Below are 20,078 nucleotides of genomic sequence, written 5' to 3'. Positions count from 1 at the left end.
TGTGTCCGTGACTCGGGTCCCGGATGTGCTGGGTGCTGGGGTGGCTGCGGAGCCTCCTGCTGTGTGTGGCCCGGTTCCCCCTGTGGTAGAGGCTGCTGCCGTCCTGGCATCGGTTCCTTCGGCTCGTGGTACCCGTGTTTCTGGGTCACTTACCGGCTCGGACGATATCCGGCCGGTGCCCAAACGTTCCCGGCGTTCGTCTTCTTCCTGGGCCGACGTTGGTGACTTCAGTGACTGTGGGGCTTCAGATGTTGACAGTGTGGATACGGATGCGTCGATGTCTCCGCGGTTCGTGGTGGCGGAGGTCCATGTGCCTGCCGGTGCTGGTGCCTGTGTCTCGGACGTGCCTTCGGTTCTTTCTCCGCCGGGGACTCTCCACAGTGGGGGGTGGTGGCTCCCGCTGCCAGGGATGGTGTGGACTCTGGTGCTGGGCGTGGCCTGGTGGTGACGTTACGGAAGGATGCGCCGTCCGGGTTCCCTGCTGTCGTCTGGTGGTGTGCCCGGGGCCACGGGTACCCCTGTGGTGCGGGTGCGCGTTGGGGCCCTGGGGGACGTGTTGCCGGCGTCTGTGATGCCACCGGGTCACTGGTCGAAGATTGCCGAGTTACTGCTGTCTGACGGACCGGAGTGTTTTCGTGGGGGCAAGTTCCCTTCCTGTGGGGGCGAGTGGCGACTTCTCGCCTCATGAGTACTACCATCTGGGTCCCCAGTTTGCAGGTGTTTGTTGCCCCGGTTCCAGATGTTATGGCGTCACCGGTGGATGGACGAGACCCTTGGCAATGGGTGCTCTGGGAGGCGTTCAATGTAAGATTCCCGCGGGCCAAGTTCCCGGGCAAGTTTGTGCTCTGATTTCTTGTGTGTTTGCTCTATGACGTGCTGTGTGCCCTTCTGGCTGTTTGTTTGCCCTGTTCTATTATGTGCTTCTGCCTCTCCCTTTGTGCGTAGCTTTGCCGTGTGGCATATTAGTTTCTAGTGCTTGGCGTCACTCGTTTCGCGTTTTGGCTTGGCGTTTCGCCTTTCTGGCTTTTCTGCGATTCACCCTTCACGGGTACGCCGGGGCGCATCCGATCCCACGATCGTCGTCGCCCCTAACTCAACAACAACAACATATACAGCTTAAACCACGTGGTCTCTCTTCCTTCCAGTCATCTGTAGATATAAACCTACAATTCCTGTATAACAGGCTATGTGTTTTGTTTACATATATGTGTGTGTGTGCGTAACTACCTAAATGTACTTACATGACGAGAGCTTCGCTCGTGGTGTCCCGTCTGGATTTATATTACAATAAATGTATAACTTGAGAATAATTTCTGTTTAGGACAAAGGTTCATTTCCCTGTTTGTCAGTAGGCTATCACTGAAACCGTAATATGCTTTCGGACCATCGCAAATACTTATATAACTACCGAGGTGGTCTGAGAGGGCGGTTCGTGTATGCTTCCCAGTGTGTACGTGTGGGCGTACATATGTGCGGACGTACGTACGTGCGGGTATACGTATGTGCGGGCGTACATATGTGCTGGAATGCGTCTATTACGCCCGAGTGTTTATTGATGAACACTCATGGGTTTGGCGGTGCTATGAGTCCATGGGCGGCATGAGTATGTGGGCGGCATGAGTATGTGGGCGGCATGAGTGTGTTGGCCAAATATGAGTGTGTGTGTATGTGTACCTCACGAGTGTCATGAGGCATAGGAGCGTGGGTGACAGGCTCGCAGACTGCACATGTGCCTGTGCAGCATACTCATATGGGAAGCATAGACGTGAGGGCAGCATACATGAGGGCTTCATACACACGTCACACACACACCTGCTAGCGGCATACAAGTGTGTGTTAGGCACTCAGATGTAGGGGGGGGGGGAGGTGAGTGCCACTGGCCTCAGATGGCAGATGAGGAGTTATGAGGAAAGGGCAGATGTGTGGGGGGGGGGTCCTGGAGTGAAGAGGCAGGTGGATGAGGATGAAAGTGTAGGTGGATGAGGGGGAAGGGGAGGGGGTGAGGGGAAACTACTGTGGACCCTCTCACCTGCTGACATTTCACACCAACCTCCACCCACTCACTCACCCTTCTCACAGTCCATTCACTCTCACTCACCCTCTCTTACAGTCCAATCACTCTCACTCACCCTCTCTCACAGTCACTCACTCTCACCCTCACAGTTCACTCACTCTCACCCTCACAGTTCACTCACCCCCCAAAACCACATATTTCTAAACACCCAGTCTCATATGTACCAATATCACATGCCACACCCGTCATCTCACACATCATCGTCATTTCCCCCCCCCCCCTAGTATCTGTGGTCCTCCACACCTACATGGTCTCCCACACCTGCACCAACACCCACACCTGTGTCTCCTCCCACACCTGGGTGACCCACACTAACCTGAGACAAAGCCTTTAACAGCCGAGTGGTGAGACAGTCGGTTGACACAGGGGACACAGGGGACACAGGTGGAAACTGAGTGCCCAAATGAGCCACAGAGATATTTGAAAGAACTTGTTTAGTGTCAGATGGTTGACAAATGGAATGCATTAGGAGGTGATGTGGTGGAGGCTGACTCCATACACAGTTTCAAGTGTAGATATGATAGAGCCCAATAGGCTCAGGAATCTGTACACCTGTTGATTGACGGTTGAGAGGCGGGACCAAAGAGCCAGAGCTCAACCCCCGCAAACACAACTAGGTGAGTACAACTAGGTGAGTACACACACACACACACACACACACACACCACACACATGTCAGTTAGCCTAAATTCTCCAATATTCATCCATAACACTGCCTCACGGGACTGCAACCTTATCAAACAAAGCTGTCTGGTATTTCTAACTGTCAACACAAATTAACAACTTAACATATCAATCATTGCAACTGTTGATAAATAGACACTAACTAACCTTGCTATGAGATATAAATACAAGTGCCAAATTTGATTCAGAAGGCAACTCCAGCGTGGCCTAGTCGGATAGAACAAGTTCCTAATCCGGATAGATCTGCGTTCGAGCCTGTCGGAACGGTTGCAAGTACAGGGCACAGATTTCTCTGTGTGTCCCCTCCTGTAGGAGCATCAGTTTCGATAGATTCTCTGGATAGCCGAAGATTGATTGACCGACTCCTTGGAATGTGGGGAAGGGTTGAAGTCCGGGGGGCCACGGACGGATACCTGGATCCACTGACCTCGGGCAGGTCTTTCAATCCACCTGGATTTCAGGTGGGGAGAAGGGAGGCAATTTGGGTCGACACAAATAGCTTCCTGGACCCAAAACCCCTTGGATACACGGACACGGACACTCACACGGACACGCACACGGACACTCATGGACTCTGACACGAACCGAAGGTTCGTGTCAGATAATAAGAAGGGAGTTGATAATATATATAGGTTGATAATAATATATAATAATAATATAATAATATATAATATATAATAATAATAATAATAATATAATATAATATAATAATAATAATAATAATATATAATAAATATATAATAATAATATAATAATATAATATAATAATAATAATAATAATATAATAATATAATAATAATAATATAATAACATAATTAGGTTGGTTAGGTTGGTTGGTTGGTTAGGTTGGTTGGTTAGGTTAGGTTGGTTGGTTAGGTTGGTTGGTTGGTTAGGTTGGTTGGTTAGGTTAGGTTGGTTGGTTGGTTAGGTTGGTTGGTTGGTTAGGTGGTTGGTTAGGTCGGTTGGTTGGTTAGGTTAGGTTGGTTGGTTAGGTTAGGTTGGTTGGTTAGGTTAAGGTTGGTTGGTTAGGTTAGGTTGGTTGGTTAGGTTAGGTTGGTTGGTTAGGTTTTAGGTTAGGTTGGTTGGTTAGGTTGGTTGGTTAGGTTAGGTTGGTTGGTTAGGCTGGTTGGTTAGGTTGGTTGGTTAGGTTGGTTGGTTAGGTTAGGTTGGTTGGTTAGGTTAGGTAGTTAGGTTAGGTTGGTTAGGTTGGTTGGTTAGGTTGGTTGGTTAGGTTAGGTTGGTTGGTTAGGTTAGGTTGGTTGGTTAGGTTGGTTGGTTAGGTTAGGTTGGTTAGGTTGGTTGGTTAGGTTAAGGTTGGTTGGTTAGGTTAAGGTTGGTTGGTTAGGTTAGGTTGGTTGGTTAGGTTTGGTTGGTTGGTTGGTTTAGGTTGGTTGGTTAGGTTAGGTTGGTTAGGTTAGGTTGGTTGGTTAGGTTAGGTTGCTCAGGTTAGGTTGCTCAGGTTAGGTTGGTTGGTTAGGTTGGTTGGTTAGGTTAGGTTGCTCAGGTTAGGTTGCTCAGGCTAGGTTGCTCAGGTTAGGTTGTCAGTTGGTTGGTTAGGTTGGTTGGTTAGGTTAGGTTGCTCAGGTTAGGTTGCTCAGGTTAGGTTGCTCAGGCTAGGTTGCTCAGGTTAGGTTGCTCAGGTTAGGTTGGTTGGTTGGTTGGTTAGGTTAGGTTGCTCAGGTTAGGTTGCTCAGGTTAGGTTGCTCAGGCTAGGTTGCTCAGGTTAGGTTTGCTCAGGCTAGGTTGCTCAGGTTAGGTTGCTCAGGTTAGGTTGCTCAGGTTAGGTTGCTCAGGTTAGGTTACATTGCTTAGGTTGGTTGGTTACGTTGGTTAGGTTAGGTTTCAGGTTAGGTTACATTGCTTAGGTTGGTTGGTTACGTTGGTTAGGTTAGGTTGCTCAGGTTAGGTTACATTGCTTAGGTTGGTTGGTTACGTTGGTTAGGTTGGTTGGTTACGTTGGTTAGGTTAGGTTGCTCAGGTTAGGTTACATTGCTTAGGTTGGTTGGTTACGTTGGTTAGTTGGGGTTGCTCAGGTTAGGTTACATTGCTTAGGTTGGTTACATTGCTTAGGTTGGTTGGTTAGGTTGGTTGGTTGGTTAGGTTGGTTGGTTAGGTTGCTTGGTTAGGTTAGATAGCTTAGGTTGCTTGGTTAGGTTAGTTAGGTTGGTTGGATAGCTTAGGTTGGTTGGTTAGGCTGGGTTGGTTGGTTGATTAGGTTCTTTGGTTAGGTTGGTTGGTTAGGTTGCTTGGTTAGGTTGGTTGATTAGGTTCTTCAGTTAGGTTGGTTAGGTTTCTTCGGTTAGGTTAATTGGTTAGGTAGCTTGGTTAGGTTGGTTGGTTAGGTTAGATAGCTTAGGTTGGTTGGTTAGGTTAGATAGCTTAGGTTGGTTGGTTAGGTTAGGTTGCTTAGGTTGGTTGGTTAGGTTGGTTGGTTAGGTTGGATACGTTGGTTAGGTTAGTTTAGGTTAGGTTAGGTTAGGTTAGATAGCTTACGTTGGTTAGGTTGGTTGGTTAGGTTCCTTGGTTAGGTTGGTTGGTTAGGTTGCTTGGTTAGGTTGGTTGGATAGGTTGGTTAGATAGCTTAGGTTGGTTGGTTAGGTTGGTTGGTTACGTTGGTTGGTTAGGTTGGTTGATTAGGTTGCTTGGTTAGGTTAGATAGCTTAAGTTGGTTGGTTAGGTTGTTGTTAGGTTAGTGTTAGTTAGATTGCTTAGGTTGGTTAGGTTGGTTGGTTGGTTAGGTTGGTTGGTTAGGTTAGTTGGTTAGGTTAGATTGCTTAGGTTGGTTGGTTAGGTTAGGTTGGGTTGGTTAGTTGGTTAGGTTAGATTGCTTAGGTTGGTTAGGTGGTTGGTTAGGTTAGATTGCTTAGGTTGGTTGTTAGGTTAGGTTGGGTTGGTTGGTTGGTTAGGTTGGGTTGGTTGGTTAGGTTAGGTTAGGTTAGGTTGGTTGGTTAGGTTAGATAGCTTAGGTTGGTTAGGTTGGTTTGGTTAGGTTGGGTTGGTTAGTTAGGTTCGTTTGTTAGGTTGGTTGGTTAGGTTTGTTACGTTGGTTAGGTTGGTTTGGTTAGGTTAGTTAGGTTGGTTGGTTAGGTTAGATAGCTTAGGTTGGTTAGGTTGGTTGGTTGGTTAGGTTCCTTGGTTAGGTTGGTTGGTTAGGTTGCTTGGTTAGATTAGATAGCTTAGGTTGGTTGGTTAGGTTAGTTACATTGGTTGGTTAGGTTGGTTGGTTGGTTAGGTTGGTTGGTTAGGTTGGTTGTTGGTTAGGTTGGTTGGTTAGGTTAGGTTGCTTAGGTTGGTTGCTTAGGTTGGTTACGTTGGTACTAACCAACTTAAGTTGGTTAGTACCATTGTTGTTAGCAGTGTTAGTAGTTGGTTAGTATCACTAACCAACTTAAGTTGGTTACGTTATTACATTGGTTAGGTTGGTTGGTCACGTTGGTTAGGATGGTTGGTTACGTTGGTTAGGTTGGTTGGTTACGTTGGTTGGTTGGTTACATTGGTTAGGTTGGTTGGTTTGTTAGGTTGGTTTGTTAGGTTGGTTGGTTAGGTTGGTTTGTTAGGTTGGTTGGTTAGGTTGGTTTGTTAGGTTAGGTTGGTTAGGTTAGGTTAGGTTAGGTTAGGTTAGGTTAGGTTAGGTTGGTTGGTTAGGTTGGTTGGTTAGGTTGGTTGGTTAGGTTAGGTTGGTTGGTTAGGTTGGTTTGTTTGGTTAGGTTGGTTTGTTAGGTTAGGTTGGTTAGGTTGGTTTGTTAGGTTGGTTGGTTAGGTTAGGTTGGTTGGTTAGGTTGGTTTGTTAGGTTAGGTTGGTTAGGTTAGGTTGCTTAGGTTGGTTGCTTAGGTTGGTTGCTTAGGTTGGTTGGTTAGGTTAGGTTGGTTGGTTAGGTTGGTTGGTTAGGTTGGTTGGTTGGTTAGGTTGGTTGGTTAGGTTAAGGTTGGTTGGTTAGGTTAAGGTTGGTTAGGTTAGGTTGCTCAGGTTAGGTTGGTTGGTTAGGTTGGTTGGTTGGTTAGGTTGGTTGGTTAGGTTAGGTTGGTTGGTTAGGTTGGTTGGTTAGGTTAGGTTGGTTAGGTTGGTTGTTTAGGTTAAGGTTGGTTGGTTAGGTTAAGGTTGGTTGGTTAGGTTAGGTTGGTTGGTTAGGTTGGTTGTTGGTTAGGTTGGTTGGTTGGTTAGGTTGGTTGGTTAGGTTGGTTGGTTAGGTTAGGTTGGTTAGGTTAGGTTGGTTGGTTAGGTTGGTTGGTTAGGTTAGGTTGCTCAGGTTAGGTTGCTCAGGTTAGGTTGGTTGGTTAGGTTAGGTTGGTTGGTTGGTTAGGTTGGTTGGTTAGGTTGGTTGGGTGGTTAGGTTGGTTGGTTGGTTAGTTTGGTTGGTTAGGTTAGGTTGGTTGGTTAGGTTGGTTGGTTAGGTTGGTTGGTTAGGTTGGTTGGTTAGGTTAGGTTGCTCAGGTTAGGTTGCTCAGGCTAGGTTGCTCAGGTTAGGTTGCTCAGGTTAGGTTGCTCAGGTTAGGTTGCTCAGGTTAGGTTACATTGCTTAGGTTGGTTGGTTACGTTGGTTAGGTTAGGTTGCTCAGGTTAGGTTACATTGCTTAGGTTGTTTTGGTTACGTTGGTTAGGTTAGGTTGCTCAGGTTAGGTTACATTGCTTAGGTTGGTTGGTTAGGTTGGTTGGTTGGTTAGGTTGCTTGGTTAGGTTGCTTGGTTAGGTTAGATAGCTTAGGTTGCTTGGTTAGGTTAGTTAGGTTGGTTGGTTACGTTGGTTAGGTTGGTTGGTTAGGTTGGGTTGGTTGGTTGATTAGGTTCTTTGGTTAGGTTGGTTGGTTAGGTTGCTTGGTTAGGTTGGTTGATTAGGTTCTTCAGTTAGGTTGGTTAGGTTCTTCGGTTAGGTTAATTGGTTAGGTAGCTTGGTTAGGTTGGTTGGTTAGGTTAGATAGCTTAGGTTGGTTGGTTAGGTTAGATAGCTTAGGTTGGTTGGTTAGGTTAGGTTTCTTAGGTTGGTTGGTTAGGTTGGATACGTTGGTTAGGTTAGGTTAGGTTAGGTTAGGTTAGGTTAGGTTAGATAGCTTACGTTGGTTAGGTTGGTTGGTTAGGTTCCTTGGTTAGGTTGGTTGGTTAGGTTGCTTGGTTAGGTTGGTTGGATAGGTTGGTTAGATAGCTTAGGTTGGTTGGTTAGGTTGGTTGGTTACGTTGGTTGGTTAGGTTGGTTGATTAGGTTGCTTGGTTAGGTTAGATAGCTTATGTTGGTTGGTTAGGTTATATTGCTTAGGTTGGTTAGGTTGGTTGGTTGGTTAGGTTGGTTGGTTAGGTTAGTTGGTTAGGTTAGATTGCTTAGGTTGGTTGGTTAGGTTAGGTTGGGTTGGTTAGTTGGTTAGGTTAGATTGCTTAGGTTGGTTAGGTTGGTTGGTTAGGTTAGATTGCTTAGGTTGGTTGGTTAGGTTAGGTTGGGTTGGTTGGTTGGTTAGGTTAGGTTGGTTGGTTGGTTAGGTTAGGTTAGGTTGGGTTGGTTAGGTTAGATAGCTTAGGTTGGTTAGGTTGGTTGGTTAGGTTGGTTGGTTAGTTAGGTTCGTTTGTTAGGTTGGTTGGTTAGGTTGGTTACGTTGGTTAGGTTGGTTGGTTAGGTTAGTTAGGTTGGTTGGTTAGGTTAGATAGCTTAGGTTAGATAGGTTGGTTGGTTGGTTAGGTTCCTTGGTTAGGTTGGTTGGTTAGGTTGGTTACGTTGGTTAGGTTGGTTGGTTAGGTTAGTTAGGTTGGTTGGTTAGGTTAGATAGCTTAGGTTGGTTAGGTTGGTTGGTTGGTTAGGTTCCTTGGTTAGGTTGATTGGTTAGGTTGCTTGGTTAGATTAGATAGCTTAGGTTGGTTGGTTAGGTTAGTTACGTTGGTTGGTTAGGTTGGTTGGTTAGGTTGGTTGGTTAGGTTAGGTTGCTTAGGTTGGTTACGTTGGTACTAACCAACTTAAGTTGGTTAGTACCATTGTTGTTAGCAGTGTTAGTAGTTGGTTAGTATCACTAACCAACTTAAGTTGGTTACGTTATTACATTGGTTAGGTTGGTTGGTCACGTTGGTTAGGATGGTTGGTTACGTTGGTTAGGTTGGTTACGTTGGTTGGTTGGTTACGTTGGTTAGGTTGGTTGGTTAGGTTGGTTGGTTTGTTAGGTTGGTTTGTTAGGTTGGTTGGTTAGTTTGGTTTGTTAGGTTGGTTGGTTAGGTTGGTTTGTTAGGTTAGGTTGGTTAGGTTAGGTTAGGTTAGGTTAGGTTAGGTTAGGTTAGGTTGGTTGGTTAGGTTGGTTGGTTAGGTTGGTTGGTTAGGTTAGGTTGGTTGGTTAGGTTGGTTTGTTAGGTTAGGTTGGTTTGTTAAGTTAGGTTGGTTAGGTTGGTTTGTTGTTAGGTTGGTTGGTTAGGTTAGGTTGGTTGGTTAGGTTGGTTTGTTAGGTTAGGTTGGTTAGGTTAGGTTGCTTAGGTTGGTTGCTTAGGTTGGTTGCTTAGGTTGGTTGCTTAGGTTGGTTGGTTAGGTTAGGTTGGTTAGGTTAGGTTGCTTAGGTTGGTTGCTTAGGTTGGTTGCTTAGGTTGGTTGCTTAGGTTGGTTGGTTAGGTAGCTTGGTTAGGTTGCTTGGTTAGGTTAGATAGCTTAGGTTGTTGTTGGTTAGGTTAGATAGCTTAGGTTGGTTGGTTAGGTTAGATAGCTTAGGTTGGTTGGTTGGTTTGTTAGGTTGGTTAGGTTAGGTTAGGTTAGGTTAGGTTGGTTGGTTGGTTAGGTTGGTTGGTTGGTTAGGTTAGGTTGCTTAGGTTGGTTGCTTAGGTTGGTTACATTGGTTAGGTTGGTTGGTTACGTTGGTTAGGTTCTTTGGTTACATTGGTTAGGTTGGTTGGTTACGTTGGTTAGGTTGGTTGGTTAGGTTGGTTGGTTAGGTTGGTTGATTAGGTTGGTTGGTTACGTTGGTTGATTAGGTTGGTTGGTTACGTTGGTTGATTAGGTTGCTTGGTTAGGTTAGATAGGCTACCAACAATTACAGCCCTTTTTCTATTTCTATTTCTACAAACCTAGCCTAAACTAACCTAACTTTACCTGCAAACCTAGCCTATTTCCTAGTCAAAACAAACATAACCTAATCTAAGCTAACCTAACCTAACCTAACGTAACTAACTCCTGGATACCTATTGACTGTTAGGTGAATAGATGTATTCGGTGATAGGAAACGCTACCTACAATTACAGCCCTTCTTCTTTTTCTATTTCTACAAACCTAGCCTATTTCCTAGCCTAAACTAACCTAACCTAAGGTAATCTAACTAACTCCTGGATACCTATTTACTGCTACGTGAACAGAGAAGATACGCTACCAACAATTACTGCCCTATTTCTATTTCAACAAAAATAGCCTATTTCTTAGCCTAAACTAATCTAACCTAATTAAACCTAACCTAACCTAATCTAACCTTACCTATATATATACTTCACTACTCACTATCATCATCACTACCACACTACTCACTAACATCATCACTACCTCACTACTCACCATCATCATCACTACCTCTCTACTCACCATCATCATCACTACCTCTCTACTCACCATCATCATTACCTCACTACTCACCATCATCATCACTACCTCACCATCATCATCACTACCTCACCATCATCATCACTACCTCTCTACTCACCATCATCATCACTACCTCTCTACTCACTAACATCATCACTACCTCTCTACTCACCATCATCATCACTACCACACTACTCACTAACATCATCACTACCTCACTACTCACCATCATCATCACTACCTCTCTACTCACCATCATCATCACTACCTCACTACTCACCATCATCATCACTACCACAATACTCACTAACATCATCACTACCTCACTACTCACCATCATCATCACTACCTCTCTACTCACCATCATCATCACTACCTCACTACTCACCATCATCATCACTACCACACTACTCACTAACATCATCACTACCTCACTACTCACCATCATCATCACTACCACAATACTCACTAACATCATCACTACCTCACTACTCACCATCATCATCACTACCACAATACTCACTAACATCATCACTACCTCACTACTCACCATCATCATCACTACCACACTACTCACTAACATCATCACTACCTCACTACTCACGATCATCATCACTACCTCTCTACTCACCATCATCATCACTACCTCTCTACTCACCATCATCATCACTACCTCTCTACTCACTAACATCATCACTACCACACTACTCGCCATCATCATCATTACCTCACTACTCACCATCATCATCACTACCTCTCTACTCACCATCATCATCACTACCTCTCTACTCACTAACATCATCACTACCACACTACTCGCCATCGTCATCATTACCTCACTACTCACCATCATCAACATTACCTCACTACTCACCATCACTACCACACTACTCACCATCATCACTACCTCACTACTCACCATCATCATCACTACTTCTCTACTCACCACCATCATCATTTCCTCACTACTCACTAACATCATCACTTCCTCACTACTCACCATCATCATCATCATCACTACTCACCATTATCACTACCCACCATCATCACTACCACACTACTCATAAACATCATCACTACAACACTACTCACCATCATCACTACCACACTACTCACTATCATCACTACCACACTACTCGGTGAGTAGTGTGGTAGTGATAGTGAGTAGTGATGATGGTGAGTAGTGAGGTAGTGATGATGATGGTGAGTGTGGTAGTGATGATGATGGTGAGTAGTGTGGTAGTGATGATGATAGTGAATAGTGTGGTAGTGATGATGATAGTGAGTAGTGAGGTAGTGATGATGATGGTGAAGTGTGGTAGTGATGATGATGGTGAGTAGTGTGGTAGTGATGATGATGGTGAGTAGTGAGGTAGTGATGATGGTGAGTAGTGTGGTAGTGATGATGATGGTGAGTAGTGAGGTAGTGATGATGATGGTGAGTAGTGTGGTAGTGATGATGATAGTGAAGTGTGGTAGTGATGATGATGGTGAATAGTGTGGTAGTGATGATAGTGAGTAGTGAGGTAGTGATGATGATGGTGAGAAGTGATGATAGTGAGTAGTGTGGTAGTGATGATGGTGAGTAGTGAGGTAGTGATGATGATAGTGAGTAGTGAGGTAGTGATGATGATGGTGAGTAGTGAGGTAGTGATGATGATGGTGAGTAGTGTGGTAGTGATGATGATGGTGAGTAGTGTGGTAGTGATGATGATAGTGATGTAGTGATGATGATGGTGAGTAGTGAGGTAAAGATGATGATGGTGAGTAGTGTGGTAGTGATGATGATAGTGAATAGTGTGGTAGTGATGATGATAGTGAGTAGTGTAGTAGTGATGATGGTGAATAGTGTGGTAGTGATGATGATGGTGAGAAGTGATGATAGTGAGTAGTGATGATGATAGTGAATAGTGTGGTAGTGATGATGATGGTGAGTAGTGTGGTAGTTATTATGATAGTGAGGTAGTGATGGTGATAGTGAGGTAGTGATGATGATAGTGAATAGTGTGGTAGTGATGATGATGGTGAGTAGTGTGGTAGTGATAATGATAGTGAATAGTGTGGTAGTGATGATGATGGTGAGTAGTGATGATGATAGTGAGTAGTGAGGTAGTGATGATGGTGAGTAGTGAGGTAGTGATGATGATAGTGAGTAGTGAGGTAGTGATGATGATGGTGAGTAGTGTGGTAGTGATGATGATGGTGAGTAGTGTGGTAGTGATGATGATGGTGAGTAGTGATAGAAGTGATGATAGTGAGTAGTGTGGTAGTGATGATGGTGAGTAGTGTGGTAGTGATGATGATAGTGAGTAGTGAGGTAGTTATGATGATGGTGAGTAGTGTGGTAGTGATGATGATGGTGAGTAGTGAGGTAGTGATGATGATAGTGAATAGTGTGGTAGTGATGATGATGGTGAGTAGTGTGGTAGTGATGATGATAGTGAGGTAGTGATGCTGATGGTGAGAAGTGATGATAGAGAGTAGTGGTAGTGATGATGGTGAGTAGTGATGATAGTGAATAGTATGGTAGTGATGATGGTGAGTAGTGTGGTAGTGATGATGATAGTGAGTAGTGTGGTTAGTGATGTTGATCGTGAGTATTGTAGTAGTGATGATGATAGTGAGTAGTGAGGTAGTGATGATGGTGAGTAGTGAGGTAGTGATGATGATGGTGAGTAGTGTGATAGTGATGATGATGGTGAGTAGTGAGGTAGTGATGGTGTTGCTAAGTAGTGTGGTTAGTGATGTTGATCGTGAGTATTGTGGTAGTGATGATGATGGTGAGTATTGTGGTAGTGATGATGGTGAGTAGTGAGGTAGTGATGATGATGGTGAGGTAGTGATGATGATGGTGAGGTAGTGATGATGGTGAGGTAGTGATGATGATGGTGAGGTAGTGATGATGGTTAAGAGTAGTGTGGTAGTGATGATGGTGAGTAGTGTGGTAGTGATGATGTTTAGATTAGTGTGGTAGTGATGATGGTGAGTAGTGTGGTAGTGATGATGTTTATGAGTAGTGTGGTAGTGATGATGGTGAGTAGTGATGATGATAGTGAGTAGTGAGGAAGTGATGATGTTAGTGAGTAGTGAGGTAGTGATGATGGTGAGTAGTGTGGTAGTGATGGTGAGTAGTGAGGTAGTGATGATGGTGAGTAGTGTGGTAGTGATGGTGAGTAGTGAGGTAATGATGATGATGATGATAGTGAGGTAGTGATGATGATGGTTAGTAGTGAGGTAATGATGATGATGGTGAGTAGAAAGGTAGTGATGATGATGGTGAGTAGAGAGGTAGTGATGATGATGGTGAGGTAGTGATGATGATGGTGAGTAGTGAGGTAATGATGATGGTGAGTAGAGAGGTAGTGATGATGATGGTGAGTAGAGAGGTAGTGATGATGATGGTGAGTAGTGAGGAAGTGATGATGTTAGTGAGTAGTGAGGTAGTGATGATGGTGAGTAGTGTGGTAGTGATGGTGAGTAGTGAGGTAATGATGATGATGGTGAGTAGTGTGGTAGTGATGATGGTGAGTAGTGTGGTAGTGATGGTGAGTAGTGAGGTAATGATGATGATGGTGAGTAGTGAGGTAGTGATGATGTTAGTGAGTATTGTGGTAGTGATGATGATGGTGAGTAGTGAGGTAGTGATGATGTTAGTGAGTAGTGTGGTAGTGATGATGATAGTGAGTAGTGAAGTATATATATAGGTAAGGTTAGATTAGGTTAGGTTAGGTTTAATTAGGTTAGATTAGTTTAGGCTAAGAAATAGGCTATTTTTGTTGAAATAGAAATAGGGCAGTAATTGTTGGTAGCGTGTCTTCTCTGTTCACGTAGCAGTAAATAGGTATCCAGGAGTTAGTTAGATTACCTTAGGTTAGGTTAGTTTAGGCTAGGAAATAGGCTAGGTTTGTAGAAATAGAAAAAGAAGAAGGGCTGTAATTGTAGGTAGCGTTTCCTATCACCGAATACATCTATTCACCTAACAGTAAATAGGTATCCAGGAGTTAGTTACGTTAGGTTAGCTTAGATTAGGTTATGTTTGTTTTGACTAGGAAATAGGCTAGGTTTGCAGGTTAAGTTAGGTTAGTTTAGGCTAGGTTTGTAGAAATACCTGCCAGACCCCCCACACCAGCCAGACCCCCCACACCAGCCAGACCTCCCACACCAGCCAGACCTCCCACACCAGCCAGACCTCCCACACCAGCCAGACCCCCCACACCAGCCAGACCAGCAAGTACAGCCACAACAGCAACTGTACCAACAAGTACAGCCACAACAGCAACTGTACCAACAAGTACAGCCACAACAGCAACTGTACCAACAAGTACAGCCACAACAGCATCTGTACCAGCAAACACAGCACAACAGCAACTGTACCAGCAAACACAGCCACAACAGCATCTGTACCAGCAAACACAGCCACAACAGCAACTGTACCAGCAAACACAGCCACAACAGCAACTGTACCAGCAAACACAGCCACAACAGCAACTGTACCAGCAAACACAGTCCAACAGCAACTGTACCAGCAAACACAGTCACAACAGCAACTGTACCAGCAAACACAGTCACAACAGCAACTGTACCAGCAAACACAGCCACAACAGCAACTGTACCAGCAAACACAGTCACAACAGCATCTGTACCAGCAAACACAGTCACAACAGCAACTGTACCAACAAGTACAGCCACAACAGCAACTGTACCAACAAACAGCCACAACAGCAACTGTACCAGCAAACAGCCACAACAGCAACTGTACCAACAACAGCCACAACAGCAACTGTACCAACAAGTACAGCCACAACAGCAACTGTACCAGCAAACACAGCCACAACAGCAACTGTACCAGCAAACACAGCCACAACAGCAACTGTACCAGCAAACACAGTCACAACAGCAACTGTACCAGCAAACACTGCCACAACAGCAACTGTACCAGCAAACACAGCCACAACAGCATCTGTACCAGCAAACACAGTCACAACAGCAACTGTACCAACAAACAGCCACAACAGCAACTGTACCAGCAAACACAGTCACAACAGCAACTGTACCAGCAAACACAGTCACAACAGCATCTGTACCAGCAAACACAGCCACAACAGCAACTGTACCAGCAAACACAGTCACAACAGCAACTGTACCAGCAAACACAGCCACAACAGCAACTGTACCAGCAAACACAGTCACAACAGCAACTGTACCAGCAAACACAGCCACAACAGCAACTGTACCAGCAAACACAGCCACAACAGCAACTGTACCAGCAAACACTGCCACAACAGCAACTGTACCAGCAAACACAGCCACAACAGCAACTGTACCAGCAAACACAGCACAACAGCATCTGTACCAACAAACACAGCCACAAGAGCATCTGTACCAGCAAACACAGCCACAATAACAACAGCTGTACCAACAAACACAGCCACAAGAGCATCTGTACCAGCAAACACAGCCACAACAATAACAACAGCTGTACCAACAAACACAGCCACCACCACAACATCACCTGTAACAACAACACTTGTAACAACAAATGCCTACCTTAGTTAGTTAGTAGTATGACTAGCCTAGTTAGTAATATGCCGACCATCTTGGCTTTAGACACTTGAGTTATCCTGGGTGTGGCATGCCTGCCTCGACCATTCTCACTCTGTTTACTCTTGTTCTTAAGAGGTCTTAGTCATCATTACGTCTCTGCTGAGTTGTTTACTAAGCTATTTCTGTTGATACATATTCATACACACACACACACACACACACACACACACACACACAAACATATATATATTACATTATATATATATATATATATATATATATATATATATATATATATATATATATATATATATATATATATATATATATATATATATTATTAAATATGACCGAAAAAGTAAGATTAATAATTCTAACCTGTTGCATAAGCAACAGGTCTCCATTAAGGAACATATAATCTCTTCCCACAACCAAACCATCGCCAGAGAAATCCTAGTAAACAACACAGAAATCATCGATAGATACAGCGATAGCAGGCGGCTTGACGTTTGCGAGGCACTACACATCAAGAAGTCAACACCAGCAATCAACAGCCAATTATTGCACAACTATATTCTACCCACCTCAAGACTCCGCTCCAATATAGAAGCATCAAGAAATATGGACCAATAGGCTTTCTACAAACACTTCTATTCAATACCCATTGTTTCGTGTTCTGTCTTGTGTTGATGAAATTAATACCCTATTAATGCCACCTCTTGTTCTGTCTTGTGTTGATGAAATTAATACCCTATTAATGCCACCTCTTGTTTGTCTTGTGTTAATGCCACATCACCCCTTCCACCTCACTCAAATGTAGATATAAAATCGGAGATGCGTAAGTTCTATTCAGTTGTGTATTTGTGAACTAAAGTCTTTGAAAATGTAATAAGTTTTACGAAACGCGCTCGTGTCGCGTCAGACTAGAAATAAAAATGAATTTTGGAGAATTGATTTTTGATTTACCTCCAACAGTGAAAAGAAATGTACGAAAGATTGAGAAAATTCGTGTTAAAATTATTAATCTTACTTTTTCGGTCATATTTAATAATTTATGTCTACAGGAAAGACTGCTACCAAAATATACTAATAATATATATATATATTATATATAATATATATATATATAATATATATATATATATAATATATATATATATATATATATATATTATATATATATAATATATATATATATATATATATATATATATATATATATATATATATATATATATATATATATTATCCTGGAGTTTTGGTTGTCAACCCAAACGACCAAAATTAATGTGGTATTTACCCTCGATATAAAAAAAATAAAAAAATAAAAAAATTACAAAATAACATTACAATAATTGGTCGAGTCTTAACTGTTGTAGTTGATGAAGCCAGGACCGGCGTGTCGAGTACCAGGCTTCTTTCTAGAGGAGTTATAATGGGTTAGTTGCAGCGGCTGATGTGCACACCATTCACCAGCCTGGAATGTAACCTCGCATTAGCACTCTTTGATAATAATACAAATGTGTGCCGTAATTAGGTACTGCCACTTTTATTATAAGCTTCGGCCTAGCTTATTTATCACTAAGTATATATATATATATATATATATATATATATATATATATATATATATATATATATATATAATGTATATATATATAGATATACACAAATTTAAATAGCTTAAATTTTATATTTTGATTACTTTGGGCTCGACAGCCCTCGTCTTAACTACTTTCATTGTTTTTTAGGGGGTTAGTGTTTTTGGTAAGAATTAAATAAGATTCCAAAAAGCTAAACTGTGACTATTTAAGATTTATGTGGTGTAAACATTAGGATTTATGTGGTGTACACATTAGGATTTATGTGGTGTACACATTAGGATTTATGTGGTGTACACATTAGGATTTATGTGGAGTAAACATTAGGATTTATGTGGTGTAAACATTAGGATTTATGTGGTGTACACATTAGGATTTATGTGGTGTACACATTAGGATTTATGTGGTGTACACATTAGGATTTATGTGGAGTAAACATTAGGATTTATGTGGTGTAAACATTAGGATTTATGTGGTGTACACATTAGGATTTATGTGGTGTACACATTAGGATTTATGTGGTGTAAACATTAGGATTTATGTGGTGTAAACATTAGGATTTATGTGGTGTAAACATTAGGATTTATGTGGTGTAAACATTAGGATTTATGTAGTATAAACATTAGGATTTATGTGGTGTAAACATTAGGATTTATGTGGTGTAAACATTAGAATTTATGTGGTGTAAACATTAGGATTTATGTGGTGTAAACATTAGGATTTATGTGGTGTAAACATTAGGATTTATGTGGTGTAAACATTAGCATTTATGTGGTGTAAACATTAGGATTTATGTGGTGTAAGCATTAGCATTTATGTGGTGTAAACATTAGCATTTATGTGGTGTAAACATTAGGATTTATGTGGTGTAAACATTAGCATTTATGTGGTGTAAACATTAGGATTTATGTGGTGTAAACATTAGGATTTATGTGGTGTAAACATTAGCATTTATGTGGTGTAAACATTAGGATTTATGTGGTGTAAACATTAGGATTTATGTGGTGTAAACATTAGGATTTATGTGGTGTAAACAGAGACGGGACTGGTGGCGACAGTGAAGGCGTCAGTATAGGCTTGATGCATTGCGTTTATGCTTTTTGTTGTCACTGCTTCTCCTCTTCTCTATTATTATAAACAATCCTACACCTTAATAACAATAACGAGGCACAAGCAGTTGTTACAAAATTAATATTAATAGTTTCTGGCTTATAAACTTCCGTTTAAGCACAAGGGACGTCTTCGCTTGGCAATGTTTACAATCTCTCTGGCTAGCGTCGTCTCCCCCGGTGTTCGTGAGACAAGTAGCCGTCTACACCTCTGGCTAGCGTCGTCTCCCCCGATGTTCGTGAGACAAGTAGCCGTCTACACCTCTGGCTAGCGTCGTCTTCCCCGGTGTTCGTGAGACAAGTAGCCGTCTACACCTCTGGCTAGCGTCGTCTCCCCCGGTGTTCGTGAGACAAGTAGCCGTCTACACCTCTGGCTAGCGTCGTCTCCCCCGGTGTTCGTGAGACAAGTAGCCGTCTACACCTCTGGCTAGCGTCGTCTTCCCCGGTGTTCGTGAGACAAGTAGCCGTCTACACCTCTGGCTAGCGTCGTCTCCCCCGGTGTTCGTGAGACAAGTAGCCGTCTACACCTCTGGCTAGCGTCGTCTCCCCCGATGTTCGTGAGACAAGTAGCCGTCTACACCTCTGGCTAGCGTCGTCTCCCCCGGTGTTCGTGAGACAAGTAGCCGTCTACACCTCTGGCTAGCGTCGTCTCCCCCGGTGTTCGTGAGACAAGTAGCCGTCTACACCTCTGGCTAGCGTCGTCTCCCCGATGTTCGTGAGACAAGTAGCCGTCTACACCTCTGGCTAGCGTCGTCTCCCCCGATGTTCGTGAGACAAGTAGCCGTCTACACCTCTGGCTAGCGTCGTCTTCCCCGGTGTTCGTGAGACAAGTAGCCGTCTACACCTCTGGCTAGCGTCGTCTCCCCCGATGTTCGTGAGACAAGTAGCCGTCTACACCTCTGGCTAGCGTCGTCTTCCCCGGTGTTCGTGAGACAAGTAGCCGTCTACACCTCTGGCTAGCGTCGTCTCCCCCGATGTTCGTGAGACAAGTAGCCGTCTACACCTCTGGCTAGCGTCGTCTTCCCCGGTGTTCGTGAGACAAGTAGCCGTCTACACCTCTGGCTAGCGTCGTCTTCCCCGTGTTCGTGAGACAAGTAGCCGTCTACACCGGATTCACGAAATATTTATATTTTCGACACGCTATTCTTAATTTTTATAGATAATATTTAGCGGTGTGCAGTTTTATTCCTTTCTTTAGGATCATGTTGTCTTTCTTGAATAGTGGTTATATCTTATGTTCTTATGAGAATGTGGATTTTCTCATGTTTGGATTCAGACGCCTATAGTGTCGAAAACGGCTCGGATTGCAGTTGTTGTTGTTGTTGTTAGAGGAGGAAGCCTCGTGGATCTGTTCTATATATACAGCTTAGGTCGACTGCTAGCAGCCGTGGAGTGAGGACGTTTACCGACCCTCCGTGGCTGTTGGAGTTGTTTACTGTTTTGGTCGCCAGGTGTTGTGGGCGTCTCTGCCCTACCAGTTTTGTTGCCTGCCTGGCTGCGTTGACGTGGCAGGTCTGACATGGGGGCCATCTTCCTCCTGT

This window comes from Procambarus clarkii, unplaced genomic scaffold (genome assembly GCF_040958095.1).
Source record: "Procambarus clarkii isolate CNS0578487 unplaced genomic scaffold, FALCON_Pclarkii_2.0 HiC_scaffold_539, whole genome shotgun sequence".
NCBI lineage: Eukaryota > Metazoa > Arthropoda > Malacostraca > Decapoda > Cambaridae > Procambarus > Procambarus clarkii.
The sequence above is the reverse complement of the archived record's forward strand: the minus strand, read 5'-3'. Positions refer to the sequence as shown.